Source organism: Perognathus longimembris, chromosome 2 (assembly GCF_023159225.1).
Source record: "Perognathus longimembris pacificus isolate PPM17 chromosome 2, ASM2315922v1, whole genome shotgun sequence".
Classification (NCBI taxonomy): Eukaryota; Metazoa; Chordata; class Mammalia; order Rodentia; family Heteromyidae; genus Perognathus; species Perognathus longimembris.
This window is the reverse complement of record NC_063162.1, coordinates 114,658,190-114,669,544: the sequence shown is the minus strand read 5'-3', so window position 1 is coordinate 114,669,544 and position 11,355 is coordinate 114,658,190. Positions and strand designations below refer to the sequence as shown.

General features: G+C 36.3%; 1 pseudogene; it reads left to right on the top strand.

Annotated features, from left to right (window-relative positions):
- Positions 1–10,041: 10,041 nt before the first annotated feature.
- LOC125345373 lies at positions 10,042–10,944 on the top strand (annotated as a pseudogene).
- Positions 10,945–11,355: the final 411 nt, after the last annotated feature.

Sequence of the window (11,355 nt, the reverse complement as noted above, 5' to 3'; positions counted from 1 at the left end):
TTTCATCTTGCTTCAGTTCTTTTCTTTTCTTTTTTTTTTTTTTTTTTTTTGCCAGTCCGGGGCTTGGACTCAGGGCCTGAGCACTGTCCCTGGCTTCTTCTTGCTCAAGGCTAGCACTCTGCCACTTGAGCCACAGCTCCACTTCTGGCCATTTTCTGTATATGTGGTGCTGGGGAATCGAACCCAGGGCCTCATGTATACGAGGCCACTAGGCCATATCCCCAGCCCAGTTCTTTTCTTTTTTATCCTGTTTGCAGTATCAGGAATTGAATCCAGTGCCTAGTGACTACTAGGTGAGAGATCTAGAGTTGAACCCATACCACTCCTTTTGTTTTTGTTTCTGAGACAGTACTTTATATTAATATTACTTAGACTGGCCTTGAAATTTCATAACTAAATTTCATCTATTTATTTCAAAGAATGATGAGTTTGGAAATAAGTCTGTCCTGTCTTTTTTTAAATTTAAAGATGTATTTACCAGTTTCTTTTTTCAATAAAGAGAATCCTTCGGGAGTCAGATTTTCCATTTGGGTTTACTTAATTGCATATACATTGTGGCAAATAAGCTAGTTCTTGAATAAAGAAATCCATAATGCAAATATCGGGGGGAATTAAGTCATCTTCTTAACATGTGAGCATGTTTCATTGATCTGATGGCAAAAAAGATTGAGCCATGATGTTTCCAGTTAGTACCAACAGTGAATGGACAGTCCCTTTTACAGGGCTATAAAGTTTGTTTCTCTAGATGGTTAAGTCTAGGAGAAACCAGTTGAAAAAGGCTGGTGAAGATCTTAAGATATATTGTTAAGTCATAGTTACTTTTAACTGGCAATTTTTTTTAAGTTAAAGAAATAGATCCTAAATCATCTTTTGGCCTAAAAACAAGAGTTAAGCTTGCACAGTGATAGCAGAAATCAAGTTTCTATGTTTTACCTTTCTAAATGTGCATTTTGTGAAATCAGTATGTGATTTTTAGTGTTATAAATGGTAAACTTTTGTAAAATAATATTGTTCTTGATCCAGGAAGAACTTGCAATTTTGATCATTCAATAAGTCTTTATTCTTGTTCGTTCCTGTGGATTCTTTGGGCACTGTTTCCTTAAAGGATTTTTTTTTTTTTTTTTGCCAGTCCTGGGGCTTGGACTCAGGGCCTGAGCACTGTCCCTGGCTTCCTTTTGCTCAAGGCTAGCACTCTACCACTTGAGTCACAGCGCCACTTCTGGCCGTTTTCTGTATATGTGGTGCTGGGGAATCGAACCCAGGGCCTCATGTATACGAGGCAAGCTCTCTAGCCACTAGGCCATATCCCCAGCCCCCTTAAAGGATTTTTTGACCCATAGCATATTGTGCCTTGCCAACTCCACGAAAAGCTTTTGAGTAAGGTATGATTAGTGCATATTTGACTAGTGTAGCAATGGTCTTTGGGAAGCTCCCTCTTAACTACTTAGAATCCTAATTATTTTCTTAGCTTAAATAGAGCAATTACAAGTACATCACCAAAAATTCAGTTATTTGAGACATCCTTAACAAATTATTCAATACTTTTGGAAATCATAAAAGCCTTGTATAGCTGACAAAGACATGATATGCTCTGGGAAAGTAGCCTACATTTTTAGTGTAAGAGTAAATATCTGTGGCTGTGTTGATAGAATCTCTTTACCAGGACATGTTTCCTGGATCAATTCATAATCTTTCAAAGCTTTCAGTAATGGAGAAGACAGTACACATCATATTTTAGAGCAGTACTGCCTTGCGCTCCTTGATTTGGTTCCTTTCATTTGAGTGGAAGAGAGATGAGAAGTATCAGAGAAGTTTTTCATTTTATGAGTTTGGGCTCCTTGTGAAGCAAGAAAACCACAATTCCCCCATTCTCTTGCCTAGAGTTTTGTCAGGAAGGTACAAAATGGGAAAGAAGACTGCTGTATAGGCAGATAGTAAACATGAATTTTGCCTGAAATTTAGGAGAATCTCCCTCTAGAGCCCCATTTGATGATACAGGGAGGTAAAATCACTGTGCATCTTCTTTCTAAGCACAAAACTCCAGATTACTAAAGAGACCTCCTTTCCCCCCTTCCCTCCATCTCTCTCTCTCTTTTTCTTTTTTTCTTCTTTCTTTCATTCTTTTTTCTTGTGATGCAAAGTATCATCCTCTGGGAATGTCACATGCCAGGCAAACATTTTACCATTGAGCTACATGCCTAGCTCTGGTTTATAATTTTTTGTAATAATTATTTATATAACATATATTAATTCATCATTTTATTGTTTCCTCAAACACCCTTATATCAGCAAGAAAACTGTTTTCACGCATATATTATATTTTCAAAATTCTAAAGGAACAAGAACATCAGTGTCTTGGTTGAGATTACTCAAGAAGTTTTAGGCAGAACTGAGACAGCAATCAGGGTGCTGTGTTATTTTCTTTCTTTCATTTACTTATTTTGCCAGTACCATAGTTTAAAATGAGGGCCTTATATTTGCTTGTCTTGCTTGTTTTTGACTGGTGCGCTCTTACTTGGGACCGGCTTTTACCAGCTTTGTGCTGGATTATTTGGAGACAGTCAAGCGTCCAGAGTCTTGGAACTATGATCCTGTGTAGCTCAGCTGCTTGAGTAGCTACAATTACAAATGTGAGACCCTGGTTCCCTGTTCCATATATGTGGTCCCTGTAATGTCCTTTAAACAGTGTTATTGGGCTTATTGTATTCTTGGGCACTGAAAATCATAAGTGAGAAAATGATACATTTCTAACAGGTAATGTTACTAAGACCTTACTTAGCTAACAGTGGAAGATATGAAGGCCCTATGTCAGATTTTTGTTCAAATGTCCCTTTCTTATCTCTTTTTTTGGCCAAGGCTGTGTTACCGTGTCCATTGTAAGAATCTATTGGCTGTCTGGCAAGGCTTTTCTCCCATCACTGACCCAGTAAATTGGTGCAAAGATGTTTGCATCATCTACTGGGCATGACTCATTGGAGCGACTACCATGGACAGCTGGAGCTGTCATTTTTGAAATGCCACTTAGTGGGGAAATACCAGAAATATCAACAGACCTGTAAACAAAGTGCTCGGGAGACCAAAAGCATCCTGGCTCAATATGGTGGCATTTCTGAAGATCTAAGTATCCTGAAACATACTCTTTTTGAGGGAAGATTTTTAAGTCATATGAAAAAGATGTGAGGAGTTTTTCAAAAGAGAAAGTAGTCAGAAAATAAGGTCAAAATTATATACTTTACACTGTGTCTTCCTAGTCAAGGACTTGGAACAGTGTCTATGAGGGTCTGATGTTTGAAGACCATGGATAAGAGTTGTGAAAAAAAATCCTAGAAAATAATGAACCAAATCATTCACTGTGATACATTCTTGTGATCATTATAAGAGAATTATGAATGGCATTTGACACAAAGTTTTCTCCATTTCATCATGCAGAAAATTATTTTATAAGATTCAAAAACTCAGAAAACAGAGATTTTTCTGTAGAACTGCTTGTTGTATGGGAACTTAGTCATAGGAAACAGAGAAGCTACATTTTGAGAGGTCAAATTGGGAGTCTTTATTGGAGAGCCAGGTGGACTCCTGTCTCAAAGACCAGCAGCTGCCTTGAATACACTTATCAGTATTAGAAAACTGAGCTTTGAGCAGAAGAGAGGAGAGGAAGAGGAGGAAAAACAACACTGACAAACCATATCAACTCCAATGGGGAGCTGAAGCCATGGTGACCAGAGGAGAGTCAGGAGATATGATGTGTGGAGTAATGGCACCTGAGCTGGGTCAGGGTCTGGGAAAGAGTCACAGGAGCCTAAGAGTCTTGAGAGTTCAAGGCACAGGACTGGCAGGTCCATTAACTTATTGGCCAAGTTCCCACCCCTGCCTCTAAGAATTCAATCCCACCCATCACCCGGGGGTGGGACTTTACTTTCCTATACCATGAAGATAAGATGATAGTGCCCATAAAGTCCAATTTCCTATCATCCACTATGTGGCCAAGATGGAGCCAGTTAGGCACAAGGTCATTATAACACACTAAACATTCTGAAAATTAAAAGTGGAATGCACCTTCTCTACCACTCAAATTTCACCCACCAGAAGTAAATGCTGCTAATAATATGCATTCTTTAATCAAAATTTAAACATAATGGAAGTTATTTTTAAAATTAATAGATCATGCATATCTCTTCAGGTCTTTAAATTATGTCTACTCATTATTTTTTATTGTATACTTAATATTTTATAGAAAGAATATGCCATAATTTTTATTACCATTACATTGAGATGGCCATTTAAACTACTTCCAGTTTATTGCATCTATAAAACAATGCCTCAGTGACAGTCCATTCATTGTCTTTATGGTATTTATAGTAATGGGTTGAAATATAATTGATGTAACTCCCAAATATTCTAATACATGGAATTAGTTGCTTGCTCAACTATGAAAGTTTTTCAGTCCTATGAAAAGTTTGTTCCCTTCCTCTTTATCCTCTTAAAAGTTTTTTCAGTGTCTTATGTAGAAAAATTAAGTTGATCTGTACTAATATAGGAACTCTGTCTAATCCAAGTGCTCTGTAAGTGGGAAGAGCTTTGCACTTTACTATTTTTATATAGAAATTCATATGATTTAAATACCTAAACTTTAGTGTAAAGCTTATCATTGATGTTGGATAAGTAAAATGATAAACCAAGAATCACAGATCCAGTCAATGTTTCCTGCATTAACGTTTCACTACAAATAAACATTCCAAAGAATGAAGAGATCTGCATCCAGTAGTAAAGTCTAGCTAATGGAACCATCCCTTGTTCCTGTTGCAAATACTCCACAAGTGATCCTTTTAGTAACTTTATGCCTGCCACTTCAGTCATTGAAATATTCTATTAGTATTGAAGGAAGGGATGTGAAAGAAAAGATTTTAAAGTTTCCATTCTTTTAAGGTTGATAAAATTAAGTTACAATTATTATTCAGATTCTTCCTCCCTCTTTCAAACTATACGTCTCCTCATCACTCCAAAAATAGAAAGACAAACCCAAACCAAACAAAAAACCCCACAAAAATCCCACAACCCCAAAGCTAACAAAGCACATCATTTATCCATGTACATGGGAACTTAAAACATGGCCTGAGAATAAATTATAGTCCAGTAAGCACTGTTGAAGAATTCAGAGTAGTGAGCTCATTACTCCTTTCTTTTTCCCAGTTGAGTTCAAAATATTTCTTTTTACTAGTTCAGTCTAAAGTGGACACCTATTATTGGGGCTTATGATTCAGCTTTAACTGATTAGGAATATGCTTCCTAGTAGTGTATTTACAATAACTAAGCTTAATTAAAGCAAAAGCAAATTACAGGATCAGTGAGATTTCATTATAATACAATCTTACATTTGTATTTTATTTTGAATATAAATCAACCTGGAAAGAATTTTCTCACCCTTCTTCAGAGGCTACCTGCCAATTTAATTTATAAGTCTGACTCACACAAAAGGATGGTTTACAAATGCTGTAATGTCTTTGCATATGAGTTCATGATAGATATGAAGTGTTTATAATTCATTTTGTAAGAAGACTATTCACAAATTAAAGATGACATATTTGTGATTTTTTCCACTGTAATGCCATAACAAATTTAAACTAAGACAATACTATCAAGGAGTCTATTTCTTGTTTCCATAATGGAAAACAGAATTTAGTTTGCCTAAGACATTCATCCTGGGTTTTCATGTTCAGACAGATGATATAAGAAACAATCAGTATGGACAGAAAAAGAAGACTTTTGCTGGACATGTTGGGGCACATCCAGCTATCCAAAAAGTGAAGGCAGAAAGGTTGTAAGTTCAAGACCACTCAGACAAAGTTAGTGAGAGCATTTCTCAAAAACAGAGTACTTACAAAAGATATAAGGGCTTTCTTGTCCAGCATATGCAGGGCCCAGTGTTCAAGGCCACATTGGTCTTTCTGTAAGCTCAATCTAACTTAAATAATAAATGTAATTCTTAGTATATATTGCATGGTTTTCTAAGCTCTTAAACACATATTACTTATTCAATGTCTCCTCCCCACAGTGATTGAGATAGTACTCTTATTATCCATTTTTAGGGATAAGGAACCTGAGTCACAGAAAGGTAAATGTAAGTTACTTGAGATCACATAGCACAGTATCACATGGCAGAGCTGGGAATCAAATGCTGGCCATCCAGTTCCTGAAGACATGTTCTTAATCAGTATTCCCACTGAAGGACCTGGCTATGAATCATAAGGGAAAGTATGGAGATGTGTACACTAGTAACTTCATATTAATTGTACTTAAGAAAGATTGAGGGACCAATGTCTAGGTCAACATTATAGAGATGGGTAGGGGTGTGCTTCTCAAAGTTCACTATATCCAAGACTCATTTGAAGAACTTATTAACAACACAGTTTCCTAGACTTCACTCTTAGATGTTCTGCTTCTAGAGATTGTCAGTGAAGATCTATGTAGCACTGGCATAAGAAACATCTGGACTCAGAGGAAAAGAAATGAATCATAGCCCTGATGGAATGAGAGAGAACTTTGGCTAAGAAGTAAACAGCTGTCCAGAGAAAATCACAGCTGTAGATCACACTCTCTCTGTATTATATATGTGTGTATGTGTATATATTGAAATATATATATATTTATACACATATATGTATATATTTCTCTATATATGTATGTATATATTTTCAATGGAGATCAATTTATACAGGCAACTATCATTACACTTTTCCCAGAGCTTCTAAGATAGTTGGGAATTAAGGAGGTCCCAGTGTAGTATCTAGGCATCTAGGTCAGAACCAGTGAAAGCTGTAGATTTGACATGATAAGAGTGTATATGAAAACTTTATACTTCAACGAAGATGGAGGGTTCCTAAGTCTCCTTGAGAAAAGAAGAGTGTCAATGTTTATCGTCGGAGGTGACTGTAATTGTCTACTGAGACTTTAAAAGTATTTATGAAAAAAATAGCCACTCCGTTTTTGTCAAATGTGCTAGAGGTAGATTTCTATGTTAATTATGCCTCAGAGTTGTCTTCTTCACTTTCCACCTTTTCTCTTTCCTTCATTCTAGAGATGTGTACAGTCCAGAACTGCTACATTCTATACTTTCAGATAGCTGATGAGATTTAGGGAGTGTGTAGACCAACAGAATCAAACAGATATTTAAACACTGAATGAAGCAAGTACTCTATAAATTAACTTCATGAATCATAACTCCCACAAGGGAGTAATACTTATTCTATGTTCTAGACATGAGAGTGGGCAGTTCTAGTGATAAATCTTTAAAAGACTATGCATCATTGCTTATAATGTTACATCTGTAACAGGGAATTCTCAGCATCGGAGTTGGTCCATTGCCTATTCTTGGTAGTATCTAGCTTGATTATAGTAGTATCTATCTATAATGATTGTATTTCAAAGAGAAGTTTTTCTTGATATGAATTTCAGGGATATCCTTCTTTAAAATGTGAACAAGGACTATGTTACACTTTCAGGAGCTTAACTTAAACATCCAATCCCTTGAAGATTACTACATATGACATTTTGCATCATTTTTCTGCTTATATGATGCATATGTATCTGACTCTCTTCCATTGTCTATTTCAGGTCCTAAAACTACAAGTCAGCAGCTGAGAGCTATGCCATTAATTTTCCTAGCATGGAGAGCTTTATGCATGATTAGGTGCTTAAATGCTTTTTCATTCTAGAGATGATGTTGGTAAATTTTCCCATGGATTTGATTGATGGTCTAGATAAAGACTTAATTTTCAACATATAATACTAATAGCTACATTTAATATAGTGCTAAGAGGGTTTTTGCCTGTAAGCTAAAACTCCAAAATTCTGTTGAGAAATTCATGGATAGCACAGACTTTCCATTTGCTACATCATAGGGACATATACTTGGGTAGAGTTGGCTATTTTTTGGACAAACATTTGGGTTACAATGAGGAGAGGATCATCTAAGTGGGTACTGTGAAGAGGCTCAACAGACATTTACATTTTAATCTTCAGTAAATGTCACAAAGATAGGTAAAATTGTGTTCTAAATTGGTGTAACTATCTGTACAGGTATAATAGTCTTTTCTCTAAAGATTTTTCTATGTAAGTCATAAGAAGGCTGTAATTATTTCTATGACCACCAGCCCTCTGAGGTACTCACATGGAATCCAAACTAATTTAACATCTTCCAAAGTTGTTTGCTCGTTTCCTAGAATTTCATATACTTACCCTAGAATTAGAACCTATGTATCTTGAATAATTGAATTGTATATTTTCAAAGATTAAACCTACTAGCAGAGGCTACCCACTGCCTTCTCTAAGGTATCCTCATGGTATTCTGTTGCCCAAGCGATACATAGGTATGGGAGAGGACAGAGGGTATTTGGCATCCATTTCTAGCCTGTGTAGTCTCTTGATATAGGAAGAGAAGTGTTGCCTAAAAGGAAAGATTGCAACAGGATGATTTTACATATTCACATTGGATTTTAGGAAACCTCCTTTATCAGTCTTGGTTTTCTTCTGATTATTGGTATAATGCTACCAATGATTGCAATTTTAGAAGGCATCTCATCATTCTCTCACATTTTTTCTTTGAGGCTTGTTATAGTTTCTCTAGGTGAAAAAAATAAAAATGCTCGTGATTTACAGTACCCACTTGAAATGGCCAAAGGTTTCTTCAGAGCCTTGAAAATGAAACATAAATATATGGTTTGAGAGTGAAGAGAGTAAACATAACTCATACACACACACACACATGCACACACACATGCATGCACATACACACAGAGAGGCAGAGAGAGAGACAGAGACACAGAGAAGAGAGAGAGAGAGTGAGTGAGAGAGAGAGAATATGCAAAGTATTCTTCTGAGCCAGAATTAGATTAGGAATGGTTTTGAAACACTGCATGTGTTGTTTAAATTTTACACACACATGCAAGCACGCATGCATGCACATACACACAGAGAGGCAGAGAGAGAGACACACAGAGAGAGACACACACACACAGATAATATGCAAAGTATTCATCTGAGCCAGAATTAGATTAGGAATGGTTTTGAAATACTGCATGTGTTGTTTAAATTTTACACACACATGCAAGCACGCATGCATGCACATACACACAGAGAGGCAGAGAGAGACACACACAGAGAGAGACATACACACACAGATAATATGCAAAGTATTCATCTGAGCCAGAATTAGATTAGGAATGGTTTTGAAATACTGCATGTGTTGTTAAAATTTTAAACTTGCTTAACTATTGGTTTTAGATTATAGTTTGTATGCAAATTATTTCAAATTCCAAGGAGAATTTTCTGGCACCTGTGGAAAAATTTTGAGTCATGTTGGCTTAACCATAAGCTACTGGCAGTTTGGCAGAGGGTATCAAGCTACTTCAGTTCCCAAAGTCTTTCAAGGGAGGGTCTCATTTGAAGCGTTCTGCTACTCCCTTTTCTTTTCCTTTCTGGCACTAAAATTTGCCTTACTTGCTCTGTTTCTCAGTTAAAACCCTTCTCTTGGATTTCTTTCCATGAATCCTGGAAAGCACTTGTCCCTACGTCTTTTAGGTTGGTGGCTACAATATGTACCCATTAGGGTTTCTTCAAGGGTGAACTAAGTTCAACTAAATATCAGCACTGTGAACAAACATTTCTCTTTTGATGGTATTCTCCTCAAACAATAGATGATATTCTCCTCAAACAATAGATGTCGAAGATTAGTGTGTCTTGTAATTTGAGCTTGCTGTGCACTTACCTGATTTTCCCCCCAATTAGAATAGTTTGGCTGTGATTAAGCTTTTTCCAGTTTTGTGGTTTTTATGTTTTCTCATTCTGAGTTCTTTCTAAGTTCATTTTAAAAAATATAATAAACTTCCTGGATTCTCAGTCCACTCATTTGCAACAGTGGTAATATTTTCTCAGATTCTTGTTGTAAAAATGAAATCCAATCATTGTGCATACAAGTGTTGGTACCCAGCATGAGTATGAGGGAAATTTTTCTTTATAATTAAGGAAAACCAACAACAATCTGGAATGTCCTACCCAGCAGCAGTTGTGAGATGCCTTGGTAGAATCATGATACATCATCAAAGACAGTCCTTAACATTCTGGTACCCAACAGGTATTTATTTGGCTACTGCTGCTTCTACTGCAAAGCCTGAAAACAAAGAAAAAGCATCAGATGGCAAACAAAAAGCATCAGATGAGAACTAATGAGGTAGAAAAATACTTATACTACTACATGGAAGGTGAACCTGAGGATTATGCCCACTTAAACCACTTATCATACTCAAGGCAGACAGATGAAGAGGAGAAGCTGTCCATTTACTTAAGAAATTTCAAATTCTGGACTTTAGTGATCAAAGGCAAGGTGATTATCTTTACTTAAGACTGGATATGGCAAAAAGAACAAGGTGAAACCGTTTGTCAGTGTTACTAGTTTTCCACTATTTCCATCTCTTCAGAGATGAATTAAATTGCTGTATTTACAAGGAATACACCAGAGATTAAAATCACAGAAGAAAATGGAGCTGCATTTTCTGGGCACAGTCATCTAATTAAGAAGATTTTGGATGACTTTCAGGTAGACATTTATGTAGCTGTTCCCGAAATAAAGTTTGAGCTTAATCCATTAAGAAAGAAACTGAAGAAAGATGTTTTAAGTTTGGTAGAAATTCCAAAATGTATCAGTTACTTAAAACTGGACATGGAATTATGGTAGATGAAGAAACAGAAACCTTTCTCAGCACCAACATAGCAACACTGGAAATGTCAAATGACAACAGTTGTGAATGAAATCTGTCGGCTAGACCATTGGATTTGGATTCAATTTTCCTCTGCTATTCAAATGAAGGTTTGCAGCCGAAGATCAATCCATTGTTGCCTAAAGAAGTTGAAACCGAAGAAAATGGCAAAGAAGCTGGGCAGAAGTGTTGATTTTTTTCCCCCAGTGGATATAGAAGCAACAGATAAAATTATAAAACAATAATTTATTTTAAAAAGACAATTATTGCTTTTGCTTCAGTCCAAAAGAACACTTTCAGATAACCATAAAGTCTCCATCTGATACAGTAATTAACTCATTAGTGGTGTAGGGGATAATAGTGTGAAGAGCAGGCAAATGATTTAAATCATGCACATATGTGCTTATGCATTCACATTATTACCTATAAGTCAGATTTTCTAAAATAATTTCATTTTGAAGGTAAAAATATTTTTGTAAATAATGTTAATAAAAACATATACTGGGGCTGGGCATATGGCCTAGCGGCGAGAGTGCTTGCCTTGTGTACATGAAGCCCAGGGTTCAATTCCCCAGCACCACATATATGGAAAATGGCCAGAAGT